The following is a 19,101-nucleotide window of genomic DNA, read 5'->3' as shown; positions in this document are numbered from 1 at the left end:
GGGTGTAGAAAACAATAGATCTGAGCCTGGAGAGTATTTGGCTGTTTCAGAAGCAAAGCCAAGTCAGGAAATGTACTACAGAAAAAAACAAAGAAAAACAAAGAACACAATTCAAGTGCCCAGAAATTATACTGAATAATTCTGAGAAGTCAGCAATCCCAAATTGCTTGCATTTTGGACTTGGCCAGCATCTTTCCTCCTCTTTGTAATTAGGATCTTCGGGCCATTTGTACCAGAGCCTTTGACTACAGACTAGCCAATGATCTTGATAAGAGTTGAGTCATGATTTAATACCCTGATCTACCATCAACTATTTATACAGTTTGCTATAATTATAACAACCTCACTCAAAATAAAAAGTGTTTGAAAATTCCCAAATGGATGTTCAACTCAGTAGTGCTTAAAACTCCCATAATTATATTACCTAATCAAATACAACTCAAAAGAAAGTAAAATCCTCAAAGCTTGGACAAATAGCTGAGATATGCATTCTCAAATTAAAAGCAAAACATATTTTCAGCCAATTTTCAGAAAAAAAGCTGTCATGGGCATCCTCTAAACTCATTTTTGAAGATATGTACTCAAAGTTAACATTTAATGTCTAAAGATTTATTTGAATAATTTTTATAGAAAGTAATTTCATTTTTAATTGAGAAAGAATGATATAATAATAATATAATTTGGAATATTTTAAAAGTGTCTTCCAAGATTATGCAAAGGTCACATGCATAAACTTGCTTTGTCAAGTAATTAATAATATATGGACTGTTTGTTTTTACCAAATAGAAATTTAAATAGCCTGGAGAACTTTCTTCTTAAATAAACACACAGTGAAGGTCCTTGACAGTAATTTGAGGTCATGGCCTTTAGATGTCAAATGTTAAGTAACACACAAAAATCAATTCATTGAGCTAGTCATTAGTTTATTCACTCAACAGATACCACAATTAGAAGTATGGAAATGATTATTCAGTCTATCACATCCAGTTCTTTTCTAGAAAATTATAACATGAAAATAAGCAGCATGGGTAAAATGATGTCTAATGCAGTCACACAAAAAATAAGGTTCCCTGGCCACTTCTATATAAAGGATGAAAGTGAAGTGAAAGTGAAAGTCACTCAGTCGTGTCCGACTCTTTGCGACCCCATGGACTATACAGTCCCTGGAATTCTCTGGGCCAGAATACTGGAGTGGGTAGCCTTTCCCTTCTCCAGGGGGTCATCCCAACTTAGAGATTGAACCCAGGTCTCCCATATTGCAGGCAGATTCTTTACCAGCTGAGCCACAAGGGAAGCCACATATAAAGAATGAAGGGAGCAAATCGCTTAGGAGCACTTGTTTTTTGCTACTGTAGGAAAAAAGTCCTCTGAATGTCTTTTCTATTTAAGCCAGAAGGAGGCCAAAACCATTAGACCAGTGGCTTGATACAGAGTTATGTGAAAGTTGCTCAGTTGTGTACGACTCTTTGTGATCCCGTAGACTGTACCCCAACAGGCTCCTCTGTCCATGGGATTCTCCAGGCAAGAATACTGGAGTGGTTTGCCATGCCCTTCTCCAGGGATCTTCCTGACCCAGGGATCAAATCCAGATCTCCTGCATTGCAGGAAGATTCTTTACTGTTTGAGCTAGTTGGGAATCCTAATACAGAATCATAATTCACCTCATTTTTAAAGGTGAGAACTAGTCATTTTGGAATAGAAGAGTAAATTTACATAAGAGCCAAAGAACTTTTTTTTGAGGAAAATGGGCTAGATTTTTACTTTTCTACTGTTGGTATCAATATTAATGAAACAGTGATGGACCAATGATAGTATAAAGAATCACTGATAGGATAACACATGGAGGCAGAAAAGGTAACATCATGAGAAAAGACAGAAGTTAGAACATGGCCCAAAGTTTCCTCAAGGAAGACCAGCACCAATACATCAGGTACCTGTAGCTTGGAGCCTCCCCAGTCCCAGATACCTTAACAAAATTTGGGCATAATGAATAGTCTGAACATGTGAGCATAAATCCCAACTACAAACCACAGAAGTCTCTGTATTTTCAATAAAATTTGAAATATGCACAGATGATGATTTGAAGATATTTAAATGGCAACCCACTCCAGTATTCTTGCCTGGAGAATCCCATGGACGAAGGAGCCTGGTAGGTTACAGTCCATGGGGTCGCAAGGAGTTGGACACTACTGAGCGACTTCACTTTCACTTTCAGACAAATATTTACTCAATATGTTGAACAAGTTGCTTTTAAAAAGACTTTTTTTTTTTTTTTTTTTACTAGTTCAGTTCAGTTCAGTTCAGTCTCTCAGTCATGTCCAACTCTTTGCGACCACAAGAATCGCAGCATGCCAGGCCTCCCTGTCCATCACCAACTCCCGGAGTTCACTCAGACTCACGTCCATCGAGTCCATGATGCCATCCAGCCATCTCATCCTCTGTTGTCCAATTCTTCTCCTCCTGCCCCCAGTCCCTCCCAGCATCAAAGTCTTTTCCAAAGAGTCAACACTTCACATGAGGTGGCCAAAGTACTGGAATTTCAGCTTTAGCATCATTCCTTCCAACGAAATCCCAGGGCTGATGTCCTTCAGAATGGACTGGTTGGATCTCCTTGCAGTCCAAGGGACTCTCAAGAGTCTTCTTTCTCTAACACCACAATTCAAAAGCATCAATTCTTCGGCGCTCAGCCTTCTTCACAGTCCAACTCTCACATCCATACATGGATACTGGAAAAACCATAGCCTTGACTAGATGGACCATCATATATATCAATAATTACCTTAAATGTAAATAGATTTAATGCACCAACCAAAAGGCATAGATTGACTGGAGAGATGAAAACATGTACATGTATACACTTTCACTCACCACATCATTCTGCTTGACCCCCAAATTGTTTGCAATTATTTTATATTGTTAAGTTAATCATGTTCCCAGTAGGGCATGAAATTGTAATTATTTTTTGTCTGGCTATGGATTGTGAAAATTGATAAATATCTTTTACTATTGTGATTTTGTAACTATTACTTATTGAATACCATTCTATCAAGGTTGGTCAACAGAAAAATAATAGAATTCTATATCACTGAAGTGAAAAAGTGAATGTTAGTCCCTCAGTCATGTGCAACTCTGTGACCCTATGGACTGCTGCCCACCAGGCTCCTCTATCCATGGGATACTGGAATGATTTGCTATTTCCTTCTCCAGGGGATCTTCCCAAACGAGGGACTGGACCAGGGTCTTCTGCACTGCAGGAAAAGCTCCCAGGGAAGTCCAAAACTACCATTTAATAGAAAAGCCTGTGATCACTTTTAAAAATCCAGATGCATATCTAAATTAATTTGAAATTTTTTGAAAAATACAAATGTTCAGGTATTGCTTTTTTTCTCCAAAGCTCTAAATATGTTTCTAATGAGCAGTCATATTTAAAAACAGCCAGACTATATAATTATCTTTTACTTTTATCTGATTTGTTTCACTTTTCTATTTCATATTCAGTTTTCTCATTTCATTTAGTTATTGCATTCCAATTTCTCCATCTCTTCTATTTTTTTGAAGTTCTTTCTCAAGCATACTAGAGAAGCTTTTGTATACATATATATAAATAGTATGTATAATATATATATTTTATAAAAATTATGAATTTTTGCCTAACTAAAAAATTATGATATTTTTATTTCACTTGTTTGACTTGGTATGAATAGAATGCCATATTTCTAATTTTAAAAAATTAAATATACAACAAGCAACAAAGTTTTACTCTATAGCACAGGGAACTATACTCAATATCTTGTAATAACCTATAATGGAAAATAATCTCAAAAGTAATATATGTGTATATCTATAACTGAATCACCTTGCTGTGCACCTGGAACATCGTAAGTCAAATATACTCCAATAATATGTAGGTGTTCTTTATATATATATATATAAAATATATAAATATGAGTGCCAGTTTGTTGCTTTTTTTTTAACTATTAGAGGCATTTCAAATTATTTCTAATTTATTTCATGCTTATTTTTAGCATATTTCTCCTATGTCTCTTTCTTACTCCATTTTTATTTTCTTTGGTGACCATAAGTTTAGCTCATTTATCTGTTTGCTGATAGCTTGGGAATTAACAGCCTTATGTTTTCTATCAGATAATTTAAATTGTTAAACCTATACATCAAGTTTTTACATTTCTTACAAAATATTATCCTATTCATTATATCCATCTTCTAAAATATTTATGTATAAGTATATATCCTACTATGTAAAAATGTAATTCATTGTCTAGCCAAAATAAAACTAGCTATTATTATTACACTTACTAATAGAGTTACTATTCCATTTATGTATTATTGATAAATAATAAATTTGCAAACTTGTTTAGCAATTTTTTACACATTTTTTTTTTCTTCCACTCCATTTCTTCTGGGCTCAATCCTTGACGGTAAATATTCTATAGCATTTACTTCACTAATTTCTACAATAAATTGTTGAACTTGATTTTTATTCTACCACTGCCTTTGAAAAACTAAGTATTAAATTCTAGATTCAAAATTATATGTTATTCCCAGCTATTTATGCTGTTATCTTTTCACCACTCTTATTTTAGATGCCTGCTGTCAATGAAAAAGCACAAGAAATAAAACATAATTTTAAAGAATGCATTCAGCATAATGCATTATAAGATGATGACATTTTCACTGATGAAGCATAAGGGAGACAATATTGTCCTATCACTGGTAAATTAAAGCCCTACAAATGTATCATTAGGAAGATGTGAGACTAAGCCAAGAGATTAATATATGAAATAATAATCTTGGACCACTAAAAGCCCTCGATCAAAATGATCTGGCTAGGTGTAGTCCTGTGAGAAAGAAAAAATGTGATTATACAGTCTTCATAGAATATATAAACACACACACATATATAAATATAAAACCAGTCACTCAGTCTTGTCCGACTCTTTGTGACCCCATGAATTGCAGCACGCCAGGCCTCCCTGTCCATCACCAACTCCCGGAGTTCACTCAAACTTGTGTCCATTGAGTCGGTGATGCCATCCAGCCATCTCATCCTCTATCATCCCCTTCTCCTCCTGCCCCCAATCCCTCCCAGCATCAGAGTCTTTTCCAATGAGTCAACTCTTCGCATGAGGTGGCCAAAGTATTGGAGTTTCAGCTTTAGCATCATTCCTTCCAAAGAAATACCAGGGCTGATCTCCTTCAGAATGGACTGATTGGATCTCCTTGCAGTCCAAGGGACTCTCAAGAGTCTTCTCCAGTAACACAGTTCAAAAATATCATTTCTTCAGTGCTCAGCTTTCTTCACAGTCCAACTATCACATCCATACATGACTACTGGAAAAACCATACCCTTGACTAGGCAGACTTTGGTGGCAAAGAAAAAATCTCTGCTTTTGAATATGCTATCTAGGTTGGCCATAACTTTCCTTCCAAGGAGTAAGTATCTTTTAATTTCATGGCTGCAATCACCATGTATATAAATATATAACACATGTATATAAATATATAAATACATATCAGTTCAGTTCAGTTGCTCAGTCATGTCCAACATCCCCATGGACTGTAGCATGCCAGGCTTCCCTGTCCATCACCAACTCCCAGAGCTTACTCAAACTCTTGTCCATCCAATTGGTGATGCCATCTAACCATCTCTTCCTCTGTCATCCCCTTCTCCTCTGCCTTCAATCTTTCCCAGCATCAGAATCTTTTCAAACGAGTCAGTTCTTTGCATCAGGTGGCCAAAGTATTAGAGTTTCAGCTTCAGCATCATTGGAATATTCCAATGAACATTCAGGACTGATTCCCTTTAGAATTAACTAGTTTGATCTCCTTGCAGTCCAAAGAACTCTCAAGAGTCTTCTCCAACACCACAATTCAAAAGCATCAATTCTTCCATGCTCAGCTTCCTTTATGGGGCAACTCTAGCATCCATATATGACTTCTGGAAAAAACATAGCTTTAACTAGATGGACCTTTGTATGTGCCTGCAATTCTAAACAATGTCAGTCATAAAATACTTCTCTCAGAAAATATTTTATTGTCTTAAGTTCTTAACAATATTTGTGATTACTATTACTTTTTAATGACATATAAATATTAAATTGGAATATTTTCTTACTTTTTCTTTCATAAGTATTTTATTCTACATGGAATTAAATTCTATTAGCTACCAGTTATACAACTAACTCCCACTGCACACAAACTCAGCAACAGGTATTTGTTTTGAGATTAAGTTAAAAGAGGCTGAGACTTGTTGAGTTTGCTTTTAGAGAAATATGGGTCTAGGCTTTTATGGTTCTTTATATTCCTGATTTTAAGCAGTGGTTTCTAAAAAGCAATGATAAGATGGTAGTTGTAAATGCAGAGAATAAAACGATTCACTTAAATGCTGTCATGATATTGGGGTCACTTGAAATCATTTATTTATGTTTATAATTTAAAACTGAATATAAACTGTAAGGTTAAAATATTGCTTTTGGTATTTGCAAATTTTTTACTCTGTATGTTAATATTAAATAATAGCTTTAAAAGCAAAATTTACTCTTTTAAGTAATTGTTTTTAAAATAATGAATCTAACATATTTATTATTATTATAAGATTTTTCTGAAGATAATTTTGCTGTACTGAGAAAGGGAGGTGTTAATGCATATCTACCCCATGCTAGGAGTGCTACTGAAGTTGTCATTCTAATATCTATCATATATTAATTTTCTTAGACAAGAAATATGTAAAGCAATTGAATTATGGCATATTCTCCAAAGCAAAAATCAACACGTAAGATATCATAATAAATGAGCAGCTGACTCTCCTGAACAGTTGCCTGATCTTCCCTTGTCCCTTTACCTCACAGTTCACCAATTAAAAGATGGGAAAAAGATCTAAACAGGTACCCACTATGTAAAAGAAGATACACAGATAAATGTATGAAAAAATGTTCATCATCACACTTCATTAGGGAATTTCTAATTTAAATAACAAGATATTATTACACATCTATTAGAATGTCCAAAGGTCAAAATGCTGACCACAGTGAATGCTGTTGAGGATGTGGAGCAACAGGAACTCTCACTCATTGCTGGTGGAAACACTGAATGGAACAGTCTCTATGGAAGAAAGATGAGCAGTTTCTTACAAACTGTTCATACCCTTACCAGGAAATCTGAAAGTGTTAGTCACTCAGTTGTGTCCAACTCTGCAACTTTGTGGACTGCAGCCCACCAGGTTCCTCCGTCCATGGCATTCTCCAGGCAAGAATACTGGAGTAGGTTGTCACGCCTTCTCCAGAGGAGGTTCCCTACACAGGCATCAAACCCAGGTCTCCTGTACTGCAGGCAGTTTCTTTACCATTTGAGATATCTGGGAAGACTGGGTACCACCCAAATGAATTGAAAACTTAAGTCCACACAAAAACCTTCATGTGGATGTTATTTTCACTTGACTCAAAACTGACAAAACTTAAAGGTAACCAAGATGCTTTTCAGTTGATGAATTAACAAATGAACTGTGTGGTTCATCCAGACAAGGAAACATTATTCAGCACTAAAAGTAAATGAGCTACCAAGTCACAAAAAGACATGGGAGAACTTTAAATGCATATTACCAAGTGAAGGAGGACAACCTGAAAAGTTGCCTGTATGATTCCAACTATGCAACATTCTGGAGACAGTAAAAAGATTAGTGGTTTTCAGCTGTTAGAGAGGAGAAAGGGATGAAAAGGAAGAGCCAGAGTTATTTATGTTTTGTGCTTAGTTGCTCAGTTGTGTCTGACTCTTTGCAATCCTATGAACTGTAGCCTGCCAGGCTCCTCTGTCCATGGGATTTTCCAGGCAAGAACAGTGGAGTGGGTTGCCATTTCCTTCTTATCTATAGGACAATAAAACTACCCTGCACTGCACTGTAATACATGTCATTTTACATTTGTCAAACCTATAAAATATACAACACCAATGGCGAACTTCAGAGGACTGTGTAATAAAGTTGTGTCAATACACTTTCATCGATTTTAACAAATGCACTGCTTTGTTAAGGGATTTCCATAAGCAGAGAGGTAATACCTGTGTGAGGACAAAGCCTGTATGGGGACTCTCTGTACATTGTGTTCAATTTTGCTGTGAACCTAGAACTTCTCTAACAGAAGTTTATTAATTTTAAAAATATATAAATAAAAGTAAAAAAGGTTTTCACAAAAAGACATTTTCCAAATGTTACATGAAATTATGAACAACATTTGGTTTCAGCATTTTAGAAAACCAGGCTTGCTTATGGTGAATATAGTGATTTAGAAAATGAGAAAAAAAAATAATGTTTTCAAAATGACTAAGGTGATGACTTGCTCTGAGTTGAGCTGCCTGTGTTGAGACCCCATGGAGACAGCACACCAATTTCCCCCTGCTGTGCTCTGCAACCAGCACCTTTCCCTCTAATCACGGAACTTCATACACACATGAATTTTTCTGTTATGAAATGGGAACCACAGAAGGCTTGTCATCAGGGATAAAATGCTCTAAAAAACTTTTGGATCTGGTTAAAAGAAAACTACTGGACACATATGGTTTCATAAAGGAAAAAAAAAAGCGTAAAGGGAAGAATAGATTCAAGGAAACAATGGTGACAGTTAACAGGTTTAGGTGAAGTCTCTAAGAAACAAAGAAAAAACTTTTCTCAGGGGAAGAAGAAAGTTAGTAAATATTAAAACATTCTTATGGAATTGTTAGCAATTGACATTATTACTGTTCATAAAAGATGGAGACCTTATCTTTAACTCATAAAAATGTTACAGGAATCCATGCTTTTTTTCTCTTGCTCATAGCATAATGATAATATAACCAGTTCTGTTGGGAATTAATTATCTGATAGTCTATATCAAAATATTAATATTTTAATAATAAATTTTAAAATTAAAATATCTCTATCTGCATTATCTCTTAAATATCTTGATTTTTTAATTACCAGTTTGAAATATTCAACAAGTTGTGTGTAAATTTTTTTTCTGGAATAGTACTCTAAAATTCTTTCATGAATCTGTCTCAAAATGAGTAATTTAAAAACTAATGACCCCCATATCATCTCTCTGGGTCAGGGTGGTGGGAGGGGTTTCAGGGTTGGGAACTCATGTACACCTGTGGTGGATTCATGTCAATGTATGGCAAAACAAATACAGTATTGTAAAGTAAAAAAAAAAATCTAATGACTGACACTGATTTCACTATATTCACTCAAATTAGACTCAGGCATATACATTCACACATGCATAGAGCTTGGGACTTTGTCCTTTAAAATATTTTCTCAAATTTTATTTTACAGTTTTCTTTCTTTTCTTCAGTATCTTCTGCTTTCAGATTCAGGAAGTCATATTTTTATGTTTGAATTTATGAACTTGTCAATTTCTAAACATCTTAGGTCATTTTATATAATTTCCTATCCTCATTGCCATATGCAAGTACCTAGCAATTTATTTCATTTGGAAATAATTATCACTTCTGTCAGAATATAAAGATATATATTTTTTTTAATTGTGTTGTCACAAACCCACTCTGCTTCCAAATTACCTGCCTTTATTGCCTTGCAAAAGTTGCAGTTATTACAACAATGCTCACATCCACTCAAATATAAATGTGCATATGTGTGTGGTGGGGACAGTTCCTGGTGTCTCAGATGGTAAAGAATCTGCCTGCAATACAGAAGATCTATGTTGTATCCCTGGATCTGGTCCTTGAGTCAGAAAGATCCCCTGGAGAAGGGAATGCAATCCACTTTGGTATTCTTGCCTGGAAAATTCCATGGACAGAGGAGCCTGGTGAACACAATCCAAAGGGTTCCAAAGAGTCGGACACAACTGAACGACTAACACTTTTTTTTTTTCTTTTAATGTGTGTGCATATGTAAATCTGCATTTTTTAGTTTAACGGATACATCATTCTCTTCTGTTCCATGGGAGGAAAATCAACCAGAATATTAAATACAATTCTTAGGACACAGGACTTCTGGAATATAGAAGATAGTTCTGAATGTGTACTCTGGATCTTCACGATCTAGGCTTTCATCCTGGCTCCTGCCTTTACCAGTAATCTTGCATACGCTTCTTAAGTTATCCATATTTCAATTTTCTCATCTGAAATATGGGCAATTTAGTACTTTGCTCCATATAATATACTTTGAATAGTTACAGGGAGGACAATTCAAGATGGCAACATAGAAGATCCTGAACTCATTTTCTCTCCTGAACACATCAAATCTTCAACTACACATGGAATAGTTGCCTCTGAAAAAGACCTGAAAACTGGATGAACCGAGCCTCTATAACAAAGAGGGAAAAGGCTGCATGGAGGCAGATAAGAGAGGCAGAAACACACTCTTGTCCCCTAATAGTCTATTCCACATGTATGATGATCCACAATAGGGAGGGGACTCAAAAATACAGATTTTTTCTTAAGCATTAAGAGGCTTGTGCTCCACATTAGGCATCCCAACCATTACATCTTATTCAGGAGACACAAGGTTCCCAAATGCCTGACTTTGAAAATCAACAGGGATTACATCTTGAGAAACCATAGAGGTAAAAGAAATAAGGAACTCTCTTAAAGTCTCATGCTCAGATTCACTTATCTTAGTGTCTCAAAAACACCAGTTTGAAAGACACCAGCTTGGCTCAGACTATACATGAAGGAGACCACTTACTAGTCTTAAAGTGCATACCAGAGAGACAGAAATATGATGGGACTCTCCCCAAGGATGGGGACACTGGGAGGGTTCCACTTTTACGGTCTCATTCTATCCTGCTAATGCTAGCAGTGTTGGGCACCATGGTGGAACACTTCCTCTAACTTGCTAGTGTCAGGAGGCATGTCCCACTGAAATTCCTGCCCACCTTCATCCTGCAGATTCATGCCACACCTGGGCCAGGCAAGAGCCTCACCTACCCCAGTGCCACAGCAGGTAGGGGTGGGGACGATTGTGCTTCTTGGTGAACTGAGTAACACTGAAGAGAAAAACTGAAATTTCTGCTAAAACTAGAAAGGAATTTAAAATATTATCATTTATAACCTGCAGTAGTTTCTCCCAGAGTAACTGCCACAGAGTAGAAATCTGACTTTGTGTTTTTCTTTTATTGAAGGAGCTCTATACATCATCTCTTGCCTGTTGCTTATCACAAAAAAATTTACACATTAAATATGATTTAGAAATAAAAAAGATTTTTTATAGTAAAAAAACAAGTTTAAGGAAAATATATTGACTGAAAATTTTCCTTGTCTGAAGTATTTCAAACATGAATTCACTTGTCTTTTTATTTCCCTGTCAAGCTGAGTTTCACTTACTTAAAATCAACTTCTCAATTTCCAGCTCCCAGAAGAACTTAATGTTCTGGTTGAGAGAACTTCATTAAGCTCAACTCAAAATGTAACTCTTTTCCAGTTTCAAAATATTTTTGTAAGAAAGTCCAATGTCATCACTGTCTGGATGGCAATAAGAAAGGGAGGACAAGTTGCTATTGACCTGCCATCCAGAAGATTATTTTGATAAAAATTTGCAGTTCACTCATGGTCCTGGGAGGATGTTATGGGACACACAATTTCTCAAATATAAATTCATTCATAAAATTAAAGAGCTAAAATCATGTTGAATGTGAATATGTGTTTACATTAGAAGGCAAAATACATAAAGTGGATAAAAGTTCCAAAAATATTTTAAGGTTGTTAAATGCTTTCTAAATGTTTTGTTCTTTCCATCCTGCATTTTAATCTTTAGGATTTAGTGCTCTTAACACAGGGCCTAACTCATAGCTTAATAACTAGATTTTTAAAATATATTTAGTTATAAGTGTATTTTAATTAAATAGTTTAATAAATATGTTAATTAAATATTCCATAGAATTGAGTATACATCTATACTTATGCTAGAAGCACAGTACCTTGAGATTGGAAAAAGTGAGTTGTTCAACTTTATTCTTTTCAGGATTGTTTTCAGCAAATCTCACTAGCTGGCATTTCCACATAAATTTTAGAATCAGTTTGTCAATTTCTTTGATAGAAATTGTCTTGAATATATAGAGCATTTGGGGAATTATTGCTCTCTTAACAACACTTAGTTTTCCTATCCATGGATGTAAGATATTATTCAATCTATTTGGCCCTTTATTTTCTTTCCATATTGTTTTATAATTTTTAGAGCACAAAATATATATTTCTGTTGTGAAATTTACTCTCAATTATTTTATTTATTTTTGAAATTGTATTATAATTTATTATATTTTATATTGACCTTTTATCATGCAAATTTATTGAATTAATTTACTCTTTCTGAGGATTTCTTTAAGCTTTTCTATGTATAAGAATATTTCATCTATAAACAGAAATTATTTATTCATTTATAATGTGGATGATTTTTTATTTCTTTTTATTGCCTAATTATCCTTGCTGGAATTTTCAGTACAACATAAAGCATAAATGACAAGAATAGGTCTTGTTACTAACCTTAGGGGAAAAGCAGCCTTTCACTATTAAGTACAATGTTAGCTATTGGTTTTTAATAGATGCTCCTTATCAGAATGAAGTTTATTTATATTCCTAGTCTGTTTGTTTGTTTTAGTGTTTCATCTTGAAAGGTGTTGTTTTGTCAAATGTTTTTCCTGCATCTTTCCTGGGATAAATATTTCTCTGTTTATTGCATGATCTTAAGACAATTTCTAGAGACTAGAGGTGTGTGTGTTTGGGGTGGGGGGTGTATGAATGTATGTATGTTTACATTTTCATTTGTTGTGATTGCTTCTCTGGGGAGAAGATCCAAGAAGTTCATCATAGCACCATTCAGAGTGTCTCCCTCCTTGTATGCCACTTCTTTTTTATGATATCATTAAGTATTTCTCTGCATAATTATTTGTCTTTAACATATGCCTTTTTCTACAGGTAGCTCAACATTACAGATCTACAGAATTACACTGGATTTATGGTTTAGAACAGCTTTTGTCGTTGAATGATGGAGTTAGTTTCTTTAAATATTCATTTTTTTCTATTCACAAAAGTTATAATTATGCTATTTCCTCAAGAGAGATTTTACTAGAATTAAATCTCATCATTCTCCTCCTCTATAATCCTCTGGCTTTCCAGCTTTCTTGTAAAGTGCATACTTCTTGATTTAGAATAGAATTGTGAATTATCTCTGGCCCAGCCCTACATCTTTGGTGAACTTTTTAGCCTCTATCTTTCTTTTTAAATGTGTTTGCAATTTTTCAAAGCTCAGTGCTTCTGGAGGTATCATTTCATGGCCTGGCATGCATTTCCTCGATATATCTTTAATTCCCTTCAACTCTGAAAATTCAGCGTAAGTATAAACTTACTGGAAACCTTATTAAGACCTCCCTCCAGTCTATCACCATCTGATTACTATAACTTTTCATAGTCCATCAAAATCTTTAATTCATTTTGGATCTCTACTAGAATATAGTCAAGAACATTTTAGTCTTCCAGCTATATAACTCTTCCTTTGACCTCAGTATTTGGGTTACTATATGTACTAAAAATTAACAAACAAATGAATAAAACAAACCTTATTTTCCCCACCAAATCCTTTTATATACAAAGTCCCTAAAGGCCCTCAGTGCTTATTTTAGTGCAGTACTACTTTTTCTTCAGTACAGGAGATCAGACAACTGAAAAGTTATGGAAATAGAATTTCTTTCTTTTTGGTTGTTCAAGTTGATCCTTGGTTCCTCTGCATCTGCACATTTAACCAATGATGGGCCCTGCAGCAATGTAGTATTTACTATTGAAAAATATCTGGATATAAATGGACCAGGACAGTTCAAACCTGTGTTATTCCACTGTCAACTGTTTATATTTTAAGCCACCTCATTTGATCCTTCACTAGACCTGAAGGGTTATTGTTGTTGTTCAGTCACTCAGTCATGTCCAACTGTTAGTGATCCCATGGACTGCAGCACACCAGGCCCACTCCTACTTTACTATCTCCCAGAATTTGCTCAAACTCATGTCCACTGAGTCAATGATGCCATCCAATGATCTCTTCTTCTATCATCCCCTTCTCCTCCTGCCCTCAACCTTTCAGGGTCTTTTCCAGTCATTTGACACTGCACATCAGGGGGCCAGAGTATTGGAGCTTCAACTTCAGCATCAATCCTTCAAAATAATATTCAAGGTTGATTTCCTTTAGGATTGGCTGGTCTGATCTTTTAGCTATCCAAAGGATTCTAAAGTCTTCTTCAGCATCACAGATCAAAAGCATCAATTCTTCAGCGTTTCATGTCCTCCCAAAATACATATATTGCAATCTTTACCCTTCAAGATAATAGTATTAGTAGGTGAGGCCTTTGAGGAGTTTTTAAGTCATGAGTGTAGAACTCTCTTGAAAGGGATAAAACCTTATTGTCTCCAGAGATATCCCCAGCCCCTTCCATCACATACAAGGAGCGGCTGGCAAACCAGAAGATGTCCCTCTCCTGACCATTCTGGCACCAAATCTCGACCTTCCAGTATCCAAAAATGTGAGGTATTAATTTTCATTGTTTATAAGCTGCCCAGTTTCTGTTGTTTTGTCATAGTACCTCAAATGGACTGAGACAATTATAGTTCTTAGTATTCATTAATCAATTTCATATATTGATTAATATAAGGATATGAACACCCCACTCCACTACTCTTGCCTGAAAAATCCCATGGACAGAGGAGCCTGGTAGGCTGCAGTCCACGGGGTCTCAAAGAGTTGGACATGACGGAACGACTTCCTTTTCACTTTTTACTTTCATGCACTGGAGAAGGAAATGGCAACCCACTCCAGTGTTCTTGCCTGGATAATCCCGGGGACGGGGGAATCTGATGGGCTTCTGTCTATGGGGTCGCACAGAGTCGGACATGACTGAAGCGACTTAGCAGCAGCAGAAGCAGCAAAGAAGACATACAGATAGCTAACAAACACATGAAAAGATGCTCAACATCACTCATTATCAGAGAAATGCAAATCAAAACCACAATGAGGTGCCATTTCATGCCAGTCAGAATGGCTGTGATCCAAAAGTCTACAAGCCATAAATGCTGGAGAGGATGTGGAGAAAAAGGAACCCTCCTACACTGTTGGTGGGAATGCAAATTAGTACAGCCAGTATGGAGAACAGTGTGGAGATTCCTTAAAAAAAAAAAAAAAAAAAAACTGGAAATGGAACTGCTTTATGACCCAGCAATCCCACTGCTGGGCATACACACTGAGGAAACCAGAACTGAAAGAGACAGATGTACCCCAATGTTCATCACAGCACTGTTTATAATAGCCAGGACATGGAAGCAACCTAGATGTCCATCAGCAGATGAATGGATAAGAAAGCTGTGGTACATATACACAATGGAGTATTACTCAGCCATTAAAAAGAATACATTTGAATCAGTTCTAATGAGGTGGATGAAACTGGAGCCTATTATACAGAGTGAAGTAAGCCAGAAAGAAAAATACCAATACAGTGTACTAATGCATATATATGGAATTTAGAAAGATGGTAACGATAACCCTGTATGCGAGACAGCAAAAGAGACACAGATGTATAGGACAGTCTTTTGGACTCTGTGGGAGACGGAGAATGGCACTGAAACATGTATAATACCATATATGAAAAGAATCGCCAGTCCAGGTTCAATGCATGATACAGGATGCTTGGGGCTGGTGCACTGAGAAGACACAGAGGGATGGTACGGGGAGGGAGGAGGGAGGGGGGTTCAGGATGGGAAACACGTGTATACCTGTGGCAGATTCATGTTGATGTATGGCAAAACCAATACACTATTGTAAAGTAATTAACCTCCAATTAAGATAAATAAATTTATATTAAAAAAAGAAAAAAGAAAATTGTTAGGGAATAAATACCTTTTCTAAAATTTAGATTGCAGCCTGTCACTATGGGCTTCTCAGGTGGTATTAGTGGTAAAGAACCCACCTGCCAATGCAGGTAAACTAAGAGATGCAGGATTGATCCCTGTGCCATGAATATCCCCTGGAGGAAGACATGGCAACCCATGCCAGTATTCTTGCTGGAGAATCCCATGGACAGAGGAATCTGGAAGGCTGCAGTCCATAGGGTCGCACAGAGTTGGAAATGACAGAAGTGACTTAGCACAAGCACTTCACTATACTACTCCATTATAATCATATGCACCAAAGTATAGTCCAGCCTTTCTTTCCCAATGTTGAGAATATTTATGTTCTTCAAGTTGTATCTTTTATATTGCAAAACAAGATAACAGGGAGAAATGACAAATTAGGGCAATGATTAACTGATAATAAACCTTATTTTTCATCTGAAGGGCTTTCTAGCATGAAGAGAGTACACTTGGTTTGGGTTTATTTGATACATTTAACGTCATCTCTACATTTTTCAAAAGCCAGCAGGAGTTTGTTTCTAGGAAAGAGAGAGCATCTCTCCTTCACAGCAAGACACATTCTTTTAGATAATCCTTAGAACAAGCTGATGCTGAAAAATCTGATGGCATGAGGGAAGAGACCCATGTTGGAAAGGGAATAGGGGTTGTTTACTAAGGGAAGAAATGCCAGTATCAGGTGCAACACTCATCTAACAGTAGGAATACTTGTTACATTAACAAGATTTACTGACAGACTCCATCTGTGTCTTCTCACCAAACAAGGTCACTCAGTCAGATACTACGGAGCCTAATGAGGAAAGTGCCAAGTCTCTGGAGTGATAATGGAAGTTCACTCTGACTTATGCCTCAGGCACTGGCAATATTTTTAGGTCTAGAAAATAAAATAAAGTACAGAAAGAGGTCATAATTTTTATCTAGCTGATCCACCTTGAAAAATAGCTGTTCATGTAACTGAGTACATTGAGTTTTTTTTTTTTTTTTCTTTTCTGAGACTCAAGGTTAGTTTTCCATTCTTCTTCAAAGTGGTCCTTAAGGGTTTTAATATTTTACTTGGACATTAAATTTATATATGTTTTGGGGTTAAAAGGTCTCTTCCACAGCCTTTAAAAATTTTTGTGTCTAAGAAAGGAGCTATCTACAAAATTCTAAGGGGATGGTTGTGTTTTGGGAGGGGTTTTTTGTTGTTGTTTGTTTTTGTTTTTTTTTTTCAAGGGAAGGAGATCAACCCTGGGATTTCTTTGGAAGGAATGATGCTAAAGCTGAAACCAGTACTTTGGCCACCTCATGAGAAGAGTTGACTCATTGGAAAAGACTCTGATGCTGGGAGGGATTGGGGGCAGGAGGAGAAGGGGACGACAGAGGATGAGATGGCTGGATGGCATTACTGACTCGATGGATGTGAGTCTGAGTGAATTCTGGGAGTTGGTGATGGACAGGGAGGCCTGGCGTGCTGCGATTCATGGGGTTGCAAAGAGTCGGACACGACTGAGCGATTGAACTGAACTGACATGTTAAATATTATTAGCTCTTTTTTTGCAGAAAAAAATTTCAAAAATATTTTCTGTTTTTTGCACATCATGATATTTTTTTAACTTGGAAATTAGTTACCTAAATTCATAACATAGCAATGACCTTTAAATAGGTTTTTGACTTGGACAAATAGCTTATCCTCCCTGAACCTTCATGTCCTTAATGGAAAAATAATGGATTTAGAATAAATAATCATGGAGATCACCCTCCAATGTAAATATTCTCCAGACTCATTAAGTATGCATGACTTTATGTACTCACAAAACAATTTCAGTTCATCTCTGCAAATACACATTTTATTTAGCCTTGGTTTGTTCACAATAGCTTCATGATATTAGAACATGTTATCCAACTGCCACTTACTAATTTACCATTTCTAATTTATTTATAAAACCTTGAAGCATTTACTTCAACTTTATTCACTCCAAATTTCATTATAAAAAAATATGCAACTTTTCTTGATCTGCCATCTACTTTAACTCTTCTTAGATAAGATTCTTTCATTAAAACCAAACCAACAAGCAGAAACCCACTGTGATGTTACTGTCACAAAACAATCAATTGCTTTACTTGCTATAATAAAGCCAAACACTAAAAGTACCCGATCTTAAACTTAATGGAAATAAAGAATTTTCACAAAGACTAGGTCATAGATGATCCAGATTGATCAAAACCAAATCTGGACTCCTTCATTTGTAGACCTATAGCAGATCAATGGAGTAGAGGGTGCCCTAAAACAAATTGAAAGTTTTTTTTTTAATATAAATTTATTCATTTTAATTGGAGGTTTATTACTTTACAATAGTGTATTGGTTTTGCCATACATCAACATGAATCCGCCACAGGTATACACATGTTCCCCATCCTGAAACCCCCCTCCCTCCTCCCTCCCCGTACCATCCCTCTGTGTCTTCTCAGTGCACCAGCCCCAAGCATCCTGTATCATTCATCGAACCTGGACTGGCGATTCTTTTCATATATGATATTATACATGTTTCAATGCCATTCTCCCAAATCATCCTACTCTCGCCCTCTCCCACAGAGTCCAAAAGACTGTCCTATACATCTGTGTCTCTTTTGCTGTCTCACATACAGGGTTATCGTTACCATCTTTCTAAATTCCATTTATATGCGTTAGTATACTGTATTGGTGTTTTTCTTTCTGGCTTACTTCACTCTGTATAATAGGCTCCAGTTTCATCCACCTCATTAGAACTGATTCAAATGTATTCTTTTTAATGGCTGAGTAATATTCCATAGTGTATATGTACCACAGCTTTCTTATCCATTCATCTGCTGATGAACTGGAAATAGAACTGCCTTAGGACCCAGCAATCCCACTGCTGGGCATACACACTGAGGAAACCAGAATTGAAAGAGACACATGTACCCCAATGTTCATTGCAGCACTGTTTATAATAGCCAGGACATGAAAGTTTTTTATTCAGCCAATATTTCTGAAAAACTAATATATGTAAGGTGTTGTGTTAGGGAAATAAGGAAAGAAATTAGTTAGAGACTTTTGAATCTGAAGTATCCTTGATCTAGAAGATACCATAGAGTTTGAATGAGAAGTGATAGATTAATCGTAGTCTTAATTTTTTTAATTGTTTCCTTGAAATTGTAGCCCTGATAATCTTGACTAAAGAAGCAATATGTCTGAAGATTAAAATATCA

The sequence above is a fragment of the Oryx dammah genome, unplaced genomic scaffold (assembly GCF_014754425.2).
Source record: "Oryx dammah isolate SB20612 unplaced genomic scaffold, SCBI_Odam_1.1 HiC_scaffold_27, whole genome shotgun sequence".
NCBI classification, from domain to species: Eukaryota; Metazoa; Chordata; class Mammalia; order Artiodactyla; family Bovidae; genus Oryx; species Oryx dammah.
The sequence above is the reverse complement of the archived record's forward strand: the minus strand, read 5'-3'. Positions refer to the sequence as shown.